The following is a 22,279-nucleotide window of genomic DNA, read 5'->3' as shown; positions in this document are numbered from 1 at the left end:
CCAAGGAAGCCATCACTCAGGGAGTCTCTAGCTGTGCAATTATCTTCTCCATTGTGCCTGGAGGCCACAATTGCCAGGAAGATGGAAAAGGCTGCTGACTTCCTCAAGAGAAACCTCCAGAAGCTGTATCAGGAAACTCACTTTCCCTAGATCTCTCTCTTACCCATAGCCCTAGAGCATATAAGAAATATTCCCTCAATGTTAGATTTGAAAGGTTGAATGGGAACCCTTTTCTTATTAATGATCTTTTTAAAAAGATTTTATTTATTTATTTGAAAATCAGAGTTATAGAGAAAGAGAGAGTGAGAGACAGAGAGAGAGATCTTCTATCTGCTGGTTCACTCTCCAAATGACCGCAATGGCCAGAGCTGGGCCAATCAGAAGCCAGGAGTCAGGAGCTTCTTCTGGGTCTCCCACAAGGGTGCAGGATCCCAAGCACTTGGGCCATCTTCTACTACTTTTCCAGGCCATAGCAGGGAGCTGGATTGGAAGTGGAGCAGCCAGCACTAAAACAAGTGCCCATATGGGAAGCGGCACTGCAGCAGAGACTTAGTTGACCATGCCACAGGGATAGCTCCACTAATGATCTTTTAATGAACAATGAGCCCTCATATGTGGCTAGGCTATCATCCCATTTATAAGAATGGAGAAAGCTGATAGTATTTCCCCTCAGATCTAGAACAGGATGTCCACTTTCACCACTATTATTCAATTATTACTGGCAGAATTAGCAAGGGCAATTAGAGAGGAAAAAGAAAAAAGGGGATCAAATTTGGAAAGGAGAAAGTCAAAATATTGATTTTTGCACATGTCATGATGCTGTACATGGAAACACCAATCTACCAAAAAGCTGTTAGTACTGATAAACCAATTCAGTAAAATTCCAAGTTACAAAATATATATTAAAAAGTAGCCTTAGCTGGTGCCACGGCTCAATAGGTTAATTCTCCACCTGCGGCGCCGGCACACCATGTTCTAGTCTCGGTTGGGGTGCCGGATTCTGTCCTGGTTGCTCCTCTTCCAGTCCAGCTCTCTGCTGTGGCCCAGGACAGTGGAGGATGGCCCAAGTCCTTGGGCCTTGCACCCATATAAGAGACCAGGAGAAGCACCTGGCTCCTGGCTTAAGATCAGCGTGGTGCATCAGCCACAGCAAGTCAGCCACAGTGGCCACTGGGGGGTGAACCAACGGAAAAAAGGAAGAGCTTTCTATCTGTGTCCCTCTCTCACTGTCCACTTTGCCTGTCAAAAAAAAAGTAGCCTTTTATATTCTAATGATGAAGGATAAATCATAAAATAAATCATATTCACAATTTAATGTTATTAAATGTCTATATTACCTAAAGCAATCTACAGATTCAATGTAATCCTTATCAAACTACAAATAACATTCTTGACAGAATTTTAAAAAAAAATCCTAAAATTCTTATAGAATCACAAAAGACACAGCAAAATAAATGGGATTCTGAGTAAAATAAATCAAGCTGCAGGCATGACAATACCTGACTCCAAAGAATATTATGAAAACAATAGTAATTAAAACAGCATGGTACTGGCATAAAAAATGACACATGTAACACTGGAATAGAATAGAGAGCCCAGAAATTTAGCCATGTAAATACAGCCAAATGATTTTTGACGATAGTGGCTAGAAGATACATTAGAGAAAGGACAATCTCTTTACTTAATTGTCCTGGCAAAACTAGATATATACATGTAGAAGAATGAAATTAGCCCCCTATCTCTCAGCCTATTAAAAAAAAAAAACTTAGGGTCGATCAAAGACCTAAGTATTTGACAAAAGATCTAAAATCAATCCCTGGAGAAAGGAAAATCTCTTCAGCAAATAGTCCTGGGAAAATTGGATCTCTTCATGCAGAAATATGAAATAAGAAGCATACATTACATGTTATACAAAAATAAACTCAAAATGGATCAATGATCTAAATCTACAACCTGATCCCATCAAACTAGTAGGGGAGAAACTTGAGAAAACTCTGGAAGACATTGGCATAGGCAAAGATTCTTGGAAAAGACCTCAGAAGCACAGGCAATCAAAGCAAAAATAGACAAATGGGATTACATCAAACTGAGAAGGTTCTCCACTGCAAAGGAAACACTCAGCAAATTGAAGAAGCAACTGACAGAATGAGAGAAAATATTTACAAACTATGAAGCTGATAAAGGATTAATATCCAGAATCTACAAAGAGCTCAAAAAAATTCAGCAACAAAACAAGCAATCCAGTTAAGATATGGGCAAAGGACTTGAACAGGCATTTTTCAAAAGAAGAAATTCAAATGGCCATTGGAAACATGAAAAAGTTTTCAGGATAACTAGCCACCAGGGAAATGCAAATCAAAACTACAATAAAGTTTCACCTCACTTCAGTTATAGAGAAATCAACAAACAGTAAATGCTGGCAAGGATGTGGGGAAAGAGTTATCCTGATCCACTCTTGGTAGGAATGTAAACTAGTACAGACATTGTGGAAGACAGTATGGAGATACCTCCAAAACCTGAAAAAGAGATTTGACATATAGCCAAGCAAAAAACAAACAAACAAACAAACAAACAAAAAAAAAACACAATCATTTCCCTTGGGAATTTGCCCAAGAGAAATGAAATCAACATATGAAAGAGTTATCTGTACCCATGTATTTATTATAGCTCAATTCACAGTAGCTAAAATATGGAATCAACCCAGATGTCCATTAACTGATGACTGGATGAAGAAATTATGATATATATATATATACATATATATAAATCAAAATGGACACAACTGGATACCATTATACTTAGTGAAATAACCCAGTTAAAAAGACAAATACCATATGATTTCCCTGATCTGTGGTAACAAATAGAGTAGCAAAAATGTAATGTATAGGAATGAAATTGAGATTTTGAAATTCAATGATGTTATAGCCCTCAGCCCTTGTCTCTACTACTGAGGAATTTCTTCCTACTATTTGTTAAACTCTTTATTTAGTGTAGGGTTAATCATATGAGTATAAAGTAAACTGAAAGTAGATCCTTCTAAAAATTAAAAGAGAATAAGAAAGGAAGGAGAAGGAGGTTGGGAGGAAGGAGAAGGAGGAAGTATAGGGTGTAAAGTATCACTATGTTCCTAAATCTGTATATATGAAATACATGAAATTTGTTTTACTTAATTGAAAATAACTTGGAATCTGAAACAAAGCTGAAACTCGGTCTCAGGCACTTCAGTATGAAATGTCAACATCCAACATGGCCTTCTAACTGCTACACCAAAAGCTCACTGACTCCTATTTTCCCTTTTAAAGTCTACTGTAAGTTGTCCACAAACTTAAAAAAATTTTAAAAATTTAATCGGGGGGGGGGGGAGGGAGAGAGTAAGAGAGAGAGAGAGAGAGATTGATTTCCCACATGCAAGTTTTCTCCCCAGATGTCCACAACAGCCAGGGCTGGTCCAGGCCAAAACCAGGAGTGAAAACACACATCCACATGGATGCTAGGGACTGAAATGTTTGAGTTATCATTGCTGCTTCCTAGAGTATGCATTAGCATGAAACTGGTATGAAGAGCAAAGCCAGATCTCAAACCTAGTCACTCCATTATGGAATGCTGGTGTTCTGAGCAGTGGCTTAATGACTACACCAGACACCCCGCCCTCAATTGATTTTGAACAGTATCACAAATTATCAGGGCTTTTCTAATCAAAACACAAATGAAGAACTAATCAAAACCCTTTAACCAATTAAATGGCTTCCCAAATCCATCTTATTCATTTCCTGATCCAAGTAAATAGTGTTCTAAATCCCATGTTTTATTTTTGTGCTCCTTTTCCTAAAAAATAAAAAGAAGTTGAAATTACACTTATGTGCCTGTTATTTTTTGGTAAGTTGGTCATGAATTGGGTCTTAATAATTTTATTGACATTATCAGCAGATATATATGCATTAAAAGGAGAGCAATATAATTTTTGATAAAGGTGTATTTGTTGGAATGAATTCCATTGTCAATCTTGCTTATGTATCTATCCCATAACATAATTGCCTTTGGGGGAGGAGTGGAGAAGATTTGAGATCTCAGCAAATTTCAAGTATGCAAGGCACTATTTTAATTACAGTCTTCATTTTGCACAGTCTCTAGAACCTTCATCTTAGATATTGATTTCTTTGAATAGCATCTCTTTTCTCTCATGCCACACTAATCCCTTTTAACTGCCACTCTACTCTATTACTAGGGATTCAAATTTTTCCCTGCTGCTTTTTGATTTGCTTTGAAGCACATTTTTATGTTTTATTAGGAATTTTCCATTTTGGTTTCTTTAAATAGGTTACATATTAATTTAACATGCATGTTAGGTAGAACAATGGCTCTCCAATGATGTGCATTTCCTAATCACTACTTCTTATTAATATGTTATAACACCTAGCAAGAGGGTATTTAAGTTGTACATGGAATAAAGGTTGTTAACCATTTGACTTTAAAATAAAAGATTATTCTGTGTTATCTGGGTGAACCTAAATAACCACAAGGATCAATTAAGTGTGGAATAGAAAAGGACTGTTTCAAATCTGGGAATATAATTTGGTGAGAAAAACTCAACTGACCATGCTTTGGATCTGAAGCTGAGAAAGGGCCATGAGAAAAAGAACAAGGGAAGCTTCCAGAAGCTGAAAATGGTAAGAAAAAAAGATTCTCCCCAGTTCAATGGCATAAGGCATTGACATACTGATTTTAGCCCAATGAGAAAAAATTTTAATTCATTCCTTCCACAACTGTAAGATAATAAATTTGTGTTGTTTTAAGTAGGTGAATTTGTGATAAATTGTTGCAACAGCAGTAGGAAACTAATATAACATCTAATGAACGCCAGGCACTGAACTAATTACGGAAGCAAACAAAAGCATTATCACCATAAAATCCTAGCCTTCAGGTACCTCCTGGTGCAGTGGAGAATATAGATGATCAACAATTTAAAATATAGTATGCAATATTACAGGTTGTAATGAGGAAAATGAAGGAAATTCATAATGATAGGACAAAAATTACTGGAGGAATTTGTTTCACAGAGACAAGCATAGATTATATCTTTGAAAATTTGATACTTGGGCTGAATACTTACAATGGATACAGTGGTCAAACTTCTCTTTTGGTTGGAAGCTACCAAGATTTTTATTTGCATAAGCACAACTCATCTGCTTTGAGACAGATGCTAACAGCACCTGGAAATAAGGTTGGTGATATGGGATTAATTCAAACAGCTCTTCATATTTTCTGTTCTACAGGTGTTGACTCGAGAATTATTGTGAAGTTTTTGAAAATAAAGGTCCTTTTCTGAGGCAATAAAATATCTTGATCTTAACATAGAAGCAACAAAAAATAACCTCTCTTTTATGTGATAATATGGCTGTAAATGTGAATCCTAGGAATGTGATACCAATTTGTGTACAATCTTAGATCAAAGCCATTGTGAAGAAGTAATACTTAGATGCTCACAGAGAATTTGAGCTTAAAATAAGATGAAGAGTGCATTTCATCTAGTTTTTCAGTGTATAAGTGATAGATTCTCTTGTTTTATAGGTTCATTTGAATAAGTTTTGCTGTTTTTAAATGAAAACAGATTGGAAGACACAGACTAGAGGGAGGTAGAGGAAGAATAATAGATTTGAGGAAACAGAATACACGAGTCCTAAACTCAAAAAGGTCTTGGTGTATTCTAAGAAGACACAGACTCCTAATTACAGGAGTATAGTGGAAAAAGAGAAAATGATATTATAGAGGTAGGAGAGAACGGCAACGGAGGAATTTGAAAATGAGCACTGTTACTACTTTCTAAAGCTGTATTCCCTTTATCTCCAGGATACATTTTGATTCCAACAATCTTTGATGATCTGTGCTTACATTAATTTTAGCCAAAAACCACCATTATCAACTATTCCTCCAAATTTGTCTTCTTTCCTCTCCATTACTTTGTACTTTTCCAATGCATTCTTCAGAGGACAAAGTAATTTATTAAAACAAAAACAGTATAACATAACAAAACATCCACAACATTTAGCTTTATTACTAAAAAGTGGCAATGCCTTTTCACTGATACAATCCAAACTCTTTAGCATGGTTTATTAAACCTTATACAGTTGCCTGTCTTCTACCCTTCCAGCCTCTGCAATCATTGTTTTGAACTGAGATCTACTACATGTAGTTTTTGAGCTTCCACAGATGATACAAAATATGTGGTGCTTGCTTTCTGTGTCTGGTTCATTTCACTTAACACAGTGATTTCTAGTTCCACCTATTTTGCTTCAAATGCCAGAAATTCATTCATTTTTTATTGCTCTGTATTGTTCTATTCTCTAAATTTATCCACATTTTCTTGATCTGTTTATTCATTGATAAACACCTAGCTTGATTCCATAACTTAGCTACTGTGAATATTTCTGAAATGCACATGGAAGTGAAGGTGTTTCTTTCATATTCTGATTCCAAGGCAGTTCAGCATGGTGGAGTTGCCACGGTTTACAATAACGCATTATATTCTGTTTATAAATTGGTAAAATAACTGGTAGGTTCCAAAGACAAAGAAAAGATAAGTAAATAGAAAACCTAATTGCTGATGTGATTGGTTTATGTAGTGTCTATATGTTCAGATATTACGGTATCCCACAAAGATGTACAAGTATTAGATGTTAATCCACAATTAAAAAAAATATTGTCATCAGGGAAAAGCGAATCAAAACCACAGTGAAATATTTCATTCCAATTTGATTATTATTATTATTTTTTTTTTTGGACAGGCAGAGTGGATAGTGAGAGAGAGAGACAGAGAAAAAGGTCTTCCTTTTGCCGTTGATTCACCCTCCAATGGCCGCCACGGAGCCAGGAGCTCCGAAGCCAGGAGCCAGGTGCTTCTCCTGGTCTCCCATGGGGTGCAGGGCCCAAGGACTTGGGCCATCCTCCACTGTCTTCCCGGGCCACAGCAGAGAGCTGGCCTGGAAGAGGGGCAACCAGGACAGAATCCGGCACCCCAATCGGGACTAGAACCCGGTGTGCCAGCGCCGCTAGGTGGAGGATTAGCCTATTGAGCCGCGGCGCCGGCCTCCAATTTGATTGATTATTACAAAAGAGGAAAAATGATAGCAAATACTGGTGAAGGTACGGAGAAAATGGTCTTTTTTGTAAACTGTCGATGGGAATGTACAATAGTGCAGGTGTTGTGGGAAGCAGTGTGGAAAGTGCTCAGAAAACTAAAAATAGAAGTACTTCATGATCCAGCTATCTTGCTACTAGGTACACATCCAAGTGAAATGAAATCAGTCTGCTGAAGAGATCTCTGCACTCCCATGTTTACTGCAACACTCTGTAATTGCCAAGAAATGGAAATGACTTAAGTATCCATTTACAGCTGAAAAGATAAAGAAGATGTAGTATCTATACACAACCAAATACTACTCAGCCAAAAAATGATGAAACGTTGTAAACTGTAACAACATAGCTGGAACTGGAAATCATTATGTTAAGTGAAGAAAGTCAAGAGCAGAAAGAAAAGTGTCACATGATCTCAATCATATGTAGATTCCGCCCCCCCCCCAAAAAAAAACAGATGAACTCAAAGAAATTAAAAGTATAATGGTGCTTACCAGAAGCAAATAAAGAAATAATGGATGAGTAATGTCAAAAGATTGAGTAATGGCTGCTAAGTTATAACCAGATAAGCATAAGAAGTTCTGGGTTTCTGTTGCACAGTAGTATGACTGTAGATATGTTAATTTACATTAACATTACATGGGGAATAGGGATTGAAAGAACATATTTATGATCTGCAACAGGAGGGCTGGCAGTGTCATTTTCAACTGTGGAAATTAGGAGCATTGTTTTGCATATAATACCTTTGAGATTTTCTCCATAGCTCCAGGGAAAAAAAGATAACAAACAGAAAACTGGATTCGAAGCTCTGCAACTAAAATGAAAGTTTTTTAAAAAGCTTATTTATTTTATTTATTTGAAAGGGAGAGGGAGAGAGAGAAACATTTCCTAACTGCTAGTTTACTCCCCAAATGACCTCAAGAGCCAGGACGGGACCAGTTCAAAGCAAATAGCTGGGAATTTAATCCAAGTCTTCCTTGTATATGGAGGAGCCCCAACTACTTGAACCATCACTGGCTGCCTGGAAGGGTGAATATTAGCAAGAAACTGTAACCAAGAGATCAGGTGGGACTGGAACCCAGGCACTCTGATGTAGAATGTGGATGTTTTAACTGCCATCTAAGCTGCTACACCAAATGCCCGACCTGAGAGACATTGACTAATACATCCAAATGACATATTTTAGCGTGTATTTTGATCCACAAGAATAAGAGCCCTCTTTTGACTTTTCAACATTATACTTTAAAAAAGTACATGAAAGTGAGATTTTCCCAAGATATTCACATACCAGGAGTATCAAAAATGTAAAAAAAATTACAATTGAAAGTGATATTTCATTTTGTATTGATTTCCCAACCTACAATTATGAAATATTTGATTAATTCACTCTCATTTAAATTTACACGTTTTATATAGGGAGCTTACTCATAGCCGTTTTCTTTATTTGTACTTTTAGGATATCATTAGTCTTCCTACAGATTTTGAAGTGCATTGGGATAATTTTCATTTGAAATCTATATGATTGATAATATTGAAATTGTACTAATATTTATTTCATGACTTAGAATCTATAAATTTCTAATATTCTCACTTATCACCATTTCATTTTAAATTTTGCCCTTGTTAATAAACAATTCTATCATCATCATTTTATAATACAGTAGGATAAATTAACTTGTCATATGTATGAAAGTATGTATATATAGTTGATAATATTGAAATGGGAATATGTTTCACTAGAGGTCTATAATCAGATATAATTTTAATACTGTTGATATTTTTCTTTTAGTTGTTCAATGTTGTTTATCTTCTGGGAACATGTATGACTTTACACTCTCAAAGATTATATAAGGACCTAAATAGAATAAGATGTACAAGAAGGACATACTTCTTGATGAATACACAGTCACTTATATAATGGGCTCTTCAGAAGACGTGCATACTACAGAGGAAAATATCAAAGTAATTTAATTATAGCATCCTAGAACTTCTAACTGTTTGGATCATTGGGGTGATGCCCTAAGGGTGTATCAACAATAATTTAGATCATATTATCAGACTACTAGGAATCCGATGTTTTAAGCATGATTTGCAGTTAAGTAAATTTGCCTCAATGCTGTAGTCAGGCCTCACTTTCAGATTAAAAACCTCCTCCCTGGAAGATTTCATTTGAGCATACTTAATAAGCAAACTGTAGCATTACCCATGCAGCTGTTCTCTGTGCAATATTGGATTCACAGAAGAAAAAAAAAAGCTAAAGAAATGAGTTACAATTTGGCCACAGCTGGATAGAAGTTTTTATTGGTTTTTCTGGTTTTGCTTTGAATTCATATTAAGTGTGGTGCTGGCTGAGTCACGGAAGTCCTGTGGAGGCTCTTTGGATGAACTTTACAGATTGCTGTTCAGACTGAGTAGAAAATTTAAAGATTACTTACTCCAAGCCAGTAAGTAGTAATAAATCCATGTTAAACAGATGGTAGGATGATGAATTAGACACAATCCAGAGCTTGGCCATAAGCTTAGGAAATGTGCATCTTCTGCCTATGTAAAACGGCAGCCACAAACCATATATGAAATCTGTGAATATGTCTACACACTCCCGAGACTGTCATCATTAGGCTTTGGAAAACTGTTCACCCCCAAATCTTATCTCTTGTTTTTGTACCTCAACATTTTGGTTTGTTAATACTTCAGTTGCTACCTGGTTTTAAAAAAATAAACTTAGATACTGCTTTTGAAAAATTTATCTCCTTTTTCCTCCCACTGGAAACAGCATAGATATTTTATGATGCTACCAACATAAAATATTGGCCAGCTGCTTCTCTAAATTTAGACCAGGGAAGTTGTTTGAAGATGGAAGGGCAAATGGAATATAGACTTGAATCTGAGGAGAGATGAGAAAGAACTTGCCTTTTTGTAATTAAAGAACTTGGCGTGAAAGTTGTGCTTTTTGACGATCATATACCATAATGCTAAACTTGTTTTGAAATATTTCACTTATCTTCTATATAATTTGAAATTTTGAAATCAAGTGCAATTTTCATTGTTATTAAATGTGAACATAAATGCACAAAGTGCACCAGATTTTGTTGAGAAGCTTTGACTATGTATCTGATGTTATTGTATTTCAGGATGCATTCATAGAGCTAGTAATTGGAAATAATGCTATGTTAACCGAATTTAGGTAAGAAATTGCTACTACTGTTTTCCTCCAAACATTTGTTTCACGAAATGAGGAAGACAGAGATATACTTATTGAAAAGACAGAAAGATACTTTTGATGAGGAATATATTAAGGCACAGAGAGAAATAACAGAATTAGGAAGAAACATCTTAATATAAATACAATACATCATACTATTTTGTTACTTAATCATTAAGTAAAAGTCCATTCAAAATAGACTGGTTCACACCCCAAATGGCACAAGGGCTGGCACTTGACTGATCTGAAGCTAAGAGCCAGGAGCTTCTTCGGGTCTTCCACGAGGGTACTGGGACTCAAGCACTTGGGCCATCTTCCATTGCTTTCCCAGGTCATAAGCAAACAGCTGGATGGAAAGAGGAGCAGCTGGGACTCAAACCACCATAATAATGGGATAGAGGCTCTGGAGGTGGAGGCTGCAACAGTGCCAGCCCCAATAGCAGGTATTGCGTGTGTGTGTGTGTGTGTGTGTGTGTCTGTGTTTGTGTGGAGGAGGATGGAGTTGGGCAGACATCGGTTTACATTTGGGATTACAAAATTAGCAAATAGAGTTATTCTATGAATTCATCATTATCATTGGATTGTTGAGACTGAGGGCAGATTATTAAATTTAAGCTTTGCTAACATCTTTCTATAGTTTCCTAAGTATGGAAATTTAGATTTTCCTCTAAGATATGCATTTAATGCTATAATTTCCCAAAAACAACTAATTTAGCAGCACCCTACAAAATTCTTATTTTCATTTTCATTTAGTTCAAAATATTTCTTTTTTTTTAAAGTTTTATTTTATTTATTTGAGAGACAGAGTTACAGAGAGAGGTAGAGACAGAGAGAGAAGTCTTCCATCCACTGGTTCTCACCCCAGATGGCTGCCATAGCCGGAGCTGAGCTGATCCGAAGCCAGGAGCCAGGAGCTTCTTCTGGGTCTCCCACATGGGTGCAGGGGCCCAAGCATCTTCTACTGCTATCTCAAGCCATAGCAGAGAGTTGGATCAGAAGAGGAGCAGCCGGGACTCGAACCAGTGCCCATATGGGATGCTGGCGCATCAGGCCATGGCTTTAACCCTCTGTGCCACAGCGCAGGCCCCTCAAAATAGTTCTTAAATCCCTTTTTATTTACTCTTGGACTCCTAGGTTATTTAAGAATGTGTTGCTCCATTTCCAGATTTTCCAGCTGTCAATTATTTTTTTCCCAGTTTAATTCTGGTGTAGTCTGAGAACATATATATATATATATATATATATATATATGTATAGTATTTTAAATGACTTAATATTTGCTTTATGTTCCAAAATACCACCTAGCATGGTGAATATTTTATTCCATTTACTCTTGAAATGAATTTCTATTCTGCTACTAATGGTTGATGAAAACTACAGGTGTCCATTTGGGCAAGATGGTTGATGGTGGTACCGAGGTCATCTATCTTCTTGGATTATTGATACCTTTACTGTCATGTAATGTCCTTCATTATCCCTGATAACATCTCTTGTTCTGAATATTCTTTGCTAGATATTAAAGTTCCTAGTCCAAGATTGTTTCGGTTAGTGTTTGTATGATATGTTTCTCCATGTATTTTGTTTGTGATCTTCCCATTTCTTTTATTGACAGTAAATTCTTGTAGATAGCATTTAGATCAGTCCTTGTTTTTACCCAGGTAGATAATTTCTAATTTCTTTCTTTCTTTTTTTTTTTTTTTTTTTTTTTTTGACAGGCAGAGTTAAACAGTGAGATACAGAAAGGTCTTCCTTCCGTTGGTTCACCCCCCAATGGCCGCTGCGGCCATGAGCCAGGTGCTTCCTGCTGGTTTCCCATGCAGGTTCAGGGCCCAAGCACTTGGGCCATCCTCCACTGCCCTCCCAGGCCACACCAGAGAGCTGGACTGGAAGAGGAGCAACCGGGACAGAACCTGCACCCCAACTGGGATTAGAACCCAGAGTACCGGCGCCGCAGGCGGAGGATTACCCTAGTGAGCCACAGCACCGGCTGATAATTTCTGATTTCTAAGTGATATGGTTAGCCACTTATATTTTAAAAGATTGACACATTTTCATTTAAATTGCATGGTCAATGATTTAATATTTAAAAACATTATTGAATGTTGCTATCATCTTGCTGATTCATTTCTATTTTCTATTTTTCCTCTCTTTCTTTCTTGTGTAGGTTTATATTGGTCTACTTTCTATTGCCAATGACACAATAGCGTTGATTGGTTGAATTGTAAACAGAGAAGGTGGCTTTAGCCTACATTTTCCTCTGAGGTGACCAGGTCATTCCATGACAAGAAACAGTGACTGTTTCCCCTCTGGAATCTTATCTAATCCTAATCACCTTTCACAGTCCACACCTCTAAATACCACAGTGGAATCCAGGTTCCACCTTCTTAATATCTCACAACAGGGGTAATGTCTTAACACAGACTTCCTTAGAAGACACCTAAAGTATAGCAGAGTTTAATTGGGTAGTTTTTTTAAGAGTTGATTTTATCTCTTTATTCTGTATACATCTTATTTTAATATTTTTAAGATCACTTAATGATTGCAACATATTTTTAAGTACTATGAGTAAACTTTTAGAAAATTCCATACTTAAGGCAGGCACCGAGGCTCAGTAGGCTAATCCTCCGCCTACAGCGCCGGCACCCTGAGTTCTAGTCCTGGTCAGGGTGCCGGAGTCTGTCCCTGTTGCTCCTCTTCCAGGCCAGCTCTCTGCTGTGGCCTGGGAAGGCAGTGGAGGATGGCCCAGGTCCCTGGGCCCTGCACCTACATGGGAGACCAACAGGAAGCACCTGGCTCCTGGCTTCAGATCGGCACAGCATGCCGGCCACAATGCACCGGCCGTAGCAGCCACTTGGGCCATCTTCTACTGCTTTCCTGGGCCGTAGAGAAGAGCTAGATCAGAAGTGGAGCAGCTGGGTCTCGAACCAGTGCCCATAAGGGATGCCAGCACTTCAGGCCAGGGCTTTAACTCACTGTGCCACAGCACCGGCCCCTGTTTTTATCTCTTATAAAGTGGCCATTATTCTATGATGGGGGCTTCACCCTGAAATTTTAATCCAATGTAATCACTTCCCAAGTCCCCTGCTTTTAAACATCATAGTTGTGTTAATTTTCTACCCTTTTACCAACATTAAGACTCAGGAGATTAAGCTTTTAACATACTGGTCCTTGTTAGACATCAAACTAATATCTTAGTCACAGCTAGTATAACCGGGATCTGTTTCTGGTGAGTAAATCCACACACTCTGTCTCTTATTGAAGTCAACTATTGCTTGACATGTTCAAGCTTACAGTTCACATTGTATCTTCAGTTTTCTGATTAGTTCAAGGAAAGTTAATTGACAATTACCTTGTTTATTTGTAGCGATCAAGATGGTGTTAACTTTTCTCCCAGAATAAACTTTGGACTAGTAGTTTCCTGGTAGAGGTCACTATGCTCCTTATTCTTAGAGCATGAACACTAGAAACCTTGCTCTTCTAAATTCTCCCTTCCCGTTTGAAATGTTTGCCCAGCTTCTTATCAGTTTTACAATTCAGGACTACCTTGCTGAAGTTATCCTTTGAAAGGTAAATTAAAATTGTTAGAACCTCTGAGTCTCAGACTCTTTGGGAGAGTAGGAGCCTTATTTCACCAATTAGCTAGTACACAGGGCCTAATTACATTGAATAAATGTTATAGATTGAATGCTTACATTCTATCAAAATTCAGATGTTGAAACTCTAACTCCCAATATGATAGCACTTGGATGAAGAGCTTTGGAGAGGGAATTCTCTTTTGTTTCCTTTCTGTTTAAAATTTAATTTTCTTTTGAATTGCTCAAATTGATACAAATGTAATGAAAGGGACTTGGCTAAAACATGATATGCACACAATCTGGTTAGTAGTTGGTTCATTTTCAAGTAATTTTTGAGACAAAATTCAAAATAGAGTTAAATATACATACATGCATTTTGACAGCATTTTCTAGTAAAATCATGTAGATAGTAAGAAATGTCAGATAAAACAACTGCATATAAAATTTAATCTTCAATATTGCTGTGCTATTCAACTCAAAGGACATACTGATAAAAAGCAATTAAGTTCACTGACATGGGGCCAAACAGCTCTTCTTACTGTTGTTTTTATTGCTGCTTTTAGTGTTTTTAATATTCAGCCTAGAAAAGTCAATCATCACAAGACTGATTACATTACTATTTCAACTTGGTGATTCTAATAGCCAAAATAAATAAAAATTAATGCAATATAATGTCTTCTAATAAACATACTATAATGACAATGAAATTAATCAGGTTCTCTCATTGGCACAACTACTGGCAGACCTCAAGCTGGAGCAGCTCTGTTATATAACTGCTTTCCTGTTGCCAATATTGTCTGTAAACTTATATACGAGACTGTGGGCACCGTGGAGTGTAGACCTCTTTGCAGCTCGCCTGCCACTGTGAGAATAGCCAATGTGTTTGCTGTGTATTTTTGCCTGCTGCTGTGAATATAAAGAGGTATAAACATACAGAAGGATTCAAAGTTGCTCCTTGGCTTGTCTGAATCTGAACCTGATTTTCCTGGAGCTGAACTCCAGTGACTCACTTAGCAAAAATGTCAATATTTATCTCAGGGCAAAATGGAGCCTTCTGCAGCCCTGGAGGTTGTGAAGTTAGGGTGGCCAGCTGTAAGTATGTGATGCTTGATGTCTGTGTCCTTGTTGGCCTGGGGATCCTCCCAAGAGTAGGACAAAGTGGATGACTCACTCACTGGTGCAAAGAAGGTATTGCATCCACCAAGAAAGATATTTGAGCAGTGAGAATCCTAGACAGTGGCAGAGGCCATGGAGTGAGTCTTTCTAACTGCCTTGTAGGCAGGAAGCAATGCAAGATTGCAGGTAAAAGACTTGAGAATGGCCCTGCAATGTACTTTAAGGGAGGCAAGAAAGGATCTTAAGAATGCCCAAAGAACTATGGGTTGGGTCCTTTTTTACTGACTTTTGGGCAGGAGACAATGTTAATTTACAGTTGGAAACTTGTGAACTAGAGTTACAATTCACTCCAGAGACAAAAATAGAAGATAACAATACTGAGGACAACCATGATGAGATCCAGCTCAGGGCATGCCCACATGGCCTGGCCATGCTCTCCACTTTATCCCTTCTGAGGAAGGAATGCGTGAGGTAATGTGGTGGCTCATATGTCGCTAATGGAGCAACAGGTGAAACAGTGCTGGAGAAATAAACTAAGGAGTGAGATGGAGGGAGAGACAGCCTTGCTAGAAGGTGAGCCAGGTGGGGAGCTGTGGGTGTCAGTTGGGAGTGAGCATAGTCCCTGATTGGGCACAGGTGACAGCTCAGACAAGACAGTCAGGCTCTGTGCTCTCTCCCTGGCCAACAGTAGACAGCAGTGGTAGCACTCATGGCACTGACAGGCTGGAACAGGGACGTGGGACTGCCGGGAAGGTGGGAATGAACTGTGGCATCAACTACCACACTGACAGATTGTTGGGGCCTGGGGACCACAGAGAAGCCAAGTACCCTCATGGAATAGAAAGAGCAACTCAAGGAGCTTCTGGGGTGACAGATGACAACAAAACAGCATAGTCAGCAGGAGGGAGAGACAGAGGAATATACCACCTGCACCCTGAAAAGAGGGCTGCCACACTCTGAGCTACACCCAACACCACAAACAGCCTGGGAATTGCGGTTGAGTCCTTGGTGGCAAGGATGATGCTGAGCCTCCAGTGATGTTCAGGCTCCTTCCAGCACTCAGGGTTTCTCAGGGGCAGCCACATACACCATCATTGATGGTGGAACTCTCAATGTTCAGCCTATATACTCAGGAAGATAATGGATTTGGGGACTAAATTTAATAGAAGCCTGGTAAACAGATTGCAGCTTGGCTACTTCAACTATCAGATGTGGGAATTGATTTCAAAGCTAAAAAGAAAAGAAAAAAAGTCTCTCTGTGCCCAGTCTTGCAGAAGCAACTTCAGAACATGTTATAATCATTTCCTTTTACGTATCTCCACCTTGTGGCACGGTTTGGTAATGGCAGGTTTCATGCGCTGGCCAATGTTTGTGGCAATATATATGTTCCATTATATAAATCAAATAATATTAACATGTAACCCTTTTGCAGATTTGGAAAAACTATATCCACTTTTCTGAGCCATCTAAAGTCATCCCTGGAAATATGACAAATAAACTGTATTGGATCCCTGCCCCATCAGATAGCTACAGCCTCTTGCTTGTAAATATTCTGGTGGACTGGGCATACACTTCTGCAATGGTAAACAACCAGATGACTGTTAGATGTGCACTGAGTTACATATCAGTTCTACAGCTGGTCTGCCTTGAAAGGTAATAACAGCCATTGATCAAAACTGGACTTGTTTAAAAGATGACATTCTTATTACCTATTATGCAACAAAACTTAGACCTATGTAAAGAGTTTAATCTGAGAACAACATAATAAAACATGGCCGGGGTTCAAATGTTTTGTATGAGACAGTTTAGGCTGCTTTTCTGTAGAGAAAATAATGTTACCTCCAGTCATGCCAAAATACATAAAACAAAATGCATAAAACCCAGGAAATAGGTCCTGACTTTTGGAAGCTTTATGGGGTTATGGATGACAAAAAAAATCTACTTATTCTATGTGGCATTGCATGCTTACTTATAGTTTATTACTGTAGCTTATATTGCTATTGTGGCCTTTAAGTAATGTACCAAACTCCTTGCATAGGGACTGTCCCAGAAGGTAACATGTTCATAGACTGTGAGGTGAGAAACCCTAAAGAGATGGAGTGTTGGAAGATGCAATTAATCGGGCTTCCTTGTTGTCACCACAATCAGTAGTACTGCAAGCACTGCAACCCAGAAATGCAGCAGTTCTGAAATATACCAATTTGGCTATGTACTGCTATTGTCTGTGGACCTATGTAAGAGACTAGAGGCACAGTTAAACATGAACAACTTTGCAGCTTGCCTGCCCCCATAAACATAGTGGATATGTTTCCTCTGTACTTCTGCCCATCGCTGTTCATATAAAGAGGTATAAACTTACAGAAGGCTCCAAAGTTGCTCTTTGGCCTGTCCAAATTTGAGCCTGATTTTCCTGAAGCTGAGTTATGGCAATTTATATATATTTAAGGTTTTTTGGAATAATAGTATTATTACTTGATCCATCATGGTCATGAAAATCAACCAAAAACTTGGCCGGCACCGCGGCTCACTAGGCTCATCCTCCGCCTTGCCAGGTTCTAGTCCCAGTCGGGGCGCCGGATTCTGTCCCGGTTGCCCCTCTTCCAGGCCAGCTCTCTGCTGTGGCCAGGGAGTGCAGTGGAGGATGGCCCAAGTGCTTGGGCCCTGCACCCCATGGGAGACCAGGAGAAGCGCCTGGCTCCTGCCTTCGGATCAGCGTGGTGTGCCGGCCGCGGCGGCCATTGGAGGGTGAACCAACGGTAAAGGAAGACCTTTCTCTCTGTCTCTCTCACTGTCCACTCTGCCTGTCAAAAAAAAAAAAAAAAAAAAAAAAAAAAAGAAAAGAAAAGAAAAAAAGAAAATCAACCAAAAACTCAGTAAAGCAGCTATGTTAAAATGAATGTTCAGATCCTCCCATCCTGTGTAACATAGCACTTTACTTATTTAAAACATTTTTAGAACAGATGAATGATTACAGTCATTTTTCCTGTTTTGGGCTGAATTCTTAAAATCCTTCAAAAATATTTCAATGAATTAGTCACAAATTTAACCTGAGCCCTCTAAGCAACAGTTGAGTTCCTTAGAGAACACTCATTCTAAATGTTCCAATTGTTTTCTAGCTAACTGCAGCACAATGATAAAACATGTCACAAAGAACCAGAGGTGAACAAGGGAAGATCAATTTCACTCACAACAAAAATATTACAATAGATGAAACGAGTTTATAATATGGGACTAAGCTCACTTCTGAACACAACAAGGGCAATTGGTGGCTTGAAGCCAAAAAGCAGGGGCGAGGGGTTCAGTACATGGAAAATTACTAAGAAACATCACGGCAAGGGGAGACTGGCTAAACCAACTTGCCGGGATTCCTACAGATGTCAATCCATGATGATCAGACATGAGGAAACTGATCCAGTATCAAATGTGGTCATATACCTAGGGCAACAATTCTCATCAAAGCTGCCCTAGCAGGACTTTTGCTACAACTGGGACAGATTAAAAAAAAAAAAAAAAAAAAAAAAAAAAAAAAAAAAAAAAAAAAAACAAACAAAAAAAAAACAACTTAAAAACCAAAATCTTCAACAGCCAGAATGTTGTTATTAAGAGTGTTAGGTGTGCCAGCAAAGCGGCTCAATAGGCTAATCCTCCACCTGCTGCGCTGGCACCGCAGGTTCTATTCTCGGTAGGGGCCCCAGATTCTGTCCCAGTTGCTCTTCTTCCAGTCCAGCTCTCTGCTGTGGCCCGGGAGTGCAGCAGAGGATGGCCCAAGTGCTTGGGCCCTGCACCCCATGGGAGACCAGGAGAAGCACCTGGCTCCTGGCTTTGGATCAGCGAGGTGCGCCGGCTGCAGCAGCCATTTGAGGGGTGAACCAACGGAAGAGGAAGACCTTTCTCTCTGTCTCTCTTACTGTCCTCTCTGCCTGTCAAAACAACAAGAACAACAAAAGAGTGGTAGCTGTTCACAGTCTTCTGAGAAATGTTTGGTCAAAGCGAAAAGATTTGTGAAAGCTCTAAAATATATTCCTGAATGAGTAAGACTGAATTACAACTAGTAACCTGAAACTAAGAGGAATTTGTTATGTTATGTATAACTAAAATATTTTTCACTCATATTTAAAATAAAGTCTGTTTTATCCTTAAGAAAAGTGTGGTACAATTCTTGGAAAACGTACATTAAATCATTTTACAGTCTAATAGATACACTCATAGTATATACTTAATATCCTATCATGGTATTATAGCTAGACAAGGTAGGTTGGCTACCTATTGGGTAGCAAAAAGCAATCTGTGACACTGGTCATTTGAGGAGACAAAAGTTTTATTATGGTCAGTGAGGAAGGCAGGGATTGGGTAAACCTACCTCCACAGTTGTTGCCTGCAGAAGATTTTGGAATTAGGAAGGGAAACATTGACATATAGAAAGAATAGTGATGTATGTTCTGATTGGAGGGACTTGAAGTCAGGCCAGACAATGATACTGAGTCCTCAGTAGATCCCCTAAGAAAGGAACTTAGGGGAAAACCAAACCAAACCAAACACCCCAAAAGCAACAACGTGATCAGACCCATTGTTAAAGCATAAGATAGAAACTTTTTAGAGAACAAATGAGGGAATATAACAAGTACATTTTGAGTTTATGGTATAAAGGGATACCTGGTAAAGGGCAGTCCAACATTATATCAGTGTGTGAAGTAGAGACACCAGAGTACAGTGAGATAAACATGGCACAGTACACCATCTTGGATGCACAGAATTTGGGAATCCACACAGCATATGAGTAAGACTGAGCAACAACTAGTAACCTCAAATTGGCCATTTGATAATACAATTGGCCATTTGTATTATCTTAATGCATATAAGTAGGAGCGGGCATTTAGCATAGTGGTTAAGTTATCCCTATAGATACCCACATCCCATATCAAAGTTCCTAGGTCGGAGTTCCAGTTCCACTTCTAATCCAGCTTCCTGCTAATGCCTTGGGAGGCAGGATTTTAAGGCTCAGGAGGCAGGTTCCAGCCATGCTTGTCAGGGAGATTCAAATTAAGTCTCTGGCTTTGGCCTCGCCCAACACTTCCTACTCTAGGTATTTGGGAAGTGAAACAGCAGATGGAAGATTCTCTCTCTTTTTCCTCTCTTCTCTCTCTCTCACTCTTTCTCTCTCTTTCAAATAAATAAAATAAAAGTCAAGTGTTCATTTTTTTTAAAAAATTAAAAATAAAAAGATAAAAACAAGGGCCTATGCTGTGGCATAGCAGGAAAAGCCACCTCCTGAGATCCCAGCATCTCGAATGAGTGCAAATTGCAATCCCAGCTGCTCCACTTTGATCCAGCTCTCTGCCAATGTACCTGGGAAATCAGCAGAGGCTAGCCCTAGTGTTTGGGACTCTGCACCCACACGGGAGACTCAGAAGAAGCTCATGGCTCCTGACTTCGGACTGGGCCTTTTGTGTAGTGAACCAGCAGGTGGAAGATTCTCTCTCTTTCTCTCTCTCTCTCACTCTCTCTGCCTCTGCCTCTCTGCAACTCCAACTTTCAAGTAAATAAATAAATCTTTAAAAAAGTTTTTTAAAAAAGTGAAAAAATTACATGGACAGAAAATATGTTGAAAATGTGGACTTTAAAAAAAATGCAACAATAAACAATTAACAAATATTACCTCCTCACTTTCTTTGCTCATGCAGAGTTGTAGTCTCCTTTAAATACCCTAGTTGAACTTCATCAGTATTTCTCTATCTCTTTTATCTTATCTGCTTAAACTAATTGGAGAACATCCCCAATATTCCATGAGAATGAATTAAATGTACAAGTATCGAAGCCATTACTACTTTACAGCAATTTGAGTTATTTTCTAATTGAGACCTAAATTCATCTATATGAATATTATTGACAATGAGAAAGAAGGAGAAAAGTGTGCAGTTTTTCTCATAGTTTAGAAACATTTCTTCACACTGCTTAATTTTGTTAAAATTGGTAGATGGAATGCTATCTTGGTGTTATCTTTTATAATTGAAAAACAGAGTTCTGTTTCTTTTTTTTTTTCATGTTTTAGAAAGTGTTAAAGGATGAGTTGAGAGAAAATATCTATTTCTTTTTAAAATTTTTATTTTATTTTTAAGATTTATTTTTATTACTTATTCGAAAGGCAGAGATGGTGGAGGGAGGAGAGAGACAGAGAGACAGAAAGGGAGAGATCTTCCATCCACTGGTTCACTCTTCAAATGACCTCAATGGCTAAAGCTAAGCTGGTCTAAAGCTGGGAGCCAGGAGCTACTTCCAGGTCCCCCACATGGGTACAGAGTCCCAAGCATCTGGGCTGTCCTAATATGATTTCCCAGGCACATTTGCAGAGAGGTGGATCAGAGTGGAACAGCTGGGACTTCAGTTGGTGCTCATATGGGATGCTGGTGCCTCAGGAGGTGACTTTTCCTGCTATGCCATAACACAGGCTCCGAGAAAAATATTTTTATTTCTACAAAGCAACTCTCATAAAATAAATTATAAAAAAGGAAATGCAACTATTACAATACTATTTATTATGCAATAGCATAATAAATGTAAATTATTTTCTGAGTATATTCTTTTTCACATTCATCACTAAAGATTATCCAGAATATTTTCAAGGAATATCAACATGGGTTTCTAATTCATAAATCAGAAAGAAAAAAGTCAGGGAGAAATATGAAAATAATTCTGAAATAATTTATTTACTCTGAGAATATCTGTAGGATGTAAAAATCTGCCTTCTTTTAAGATTAAAAAAAAAAAAACATTTTAGAAGCTAAGACCAAGGGACTTAATGAAATAACATCATCAAAATGTGGAAACATAGAACACTTTCGGGTAGCTAAAGGCAAAATTTCTGGTAAAAAATACCTGGATTCTGGATACTCTTTTGACTTACGACAGATAATTAGACCTCCTATTGCTTTCTAATTTTTTTAACTCTAATTTATTGCTCTTTTACACATGAGGACATGCTATGTTTAATGGATTTGCTAGGTACTTCACAGTTTGAGAATGCCTAAATCAGATTCAAACCATGTGTATATAGTACTTAAGTTTCTTCTTTTTCTTCCCTATCACTCTACTTTTTCACTATCTGTGTGCATTTAAACAATTCTTTTAAGCAGTTCATCGTAAAGGTGAAATATCAATCTTCAACAATTTGCTCTGCTGCTTTTACTAGGGTTATGACATTGGAAAATTTGCTTCCCTACAGCCCTAGTTTCTTTGTCTCTAAAATGGGATGGTAAGA

The sequence above is a fragment of the Oryctolagus cuniculus genome, chromosome 6 (genome assembly GCF_964237555.1).
Source record: "Oryctolagus cuniculus chromosome 6, mOryCun1.1, whole genome shotgun sequence".
Lineage (NCBI taxonomy): Eukaryota > Metazoa > Chordata > Mammalia > Lagomorpha > Leporidae > Oryctolagus > Oryctolagus cuniculus.
The sequence above is the reverse complement of the archived record's forward strand: the minus strand, read 5'-3'. Positions refer to the sequence as shown.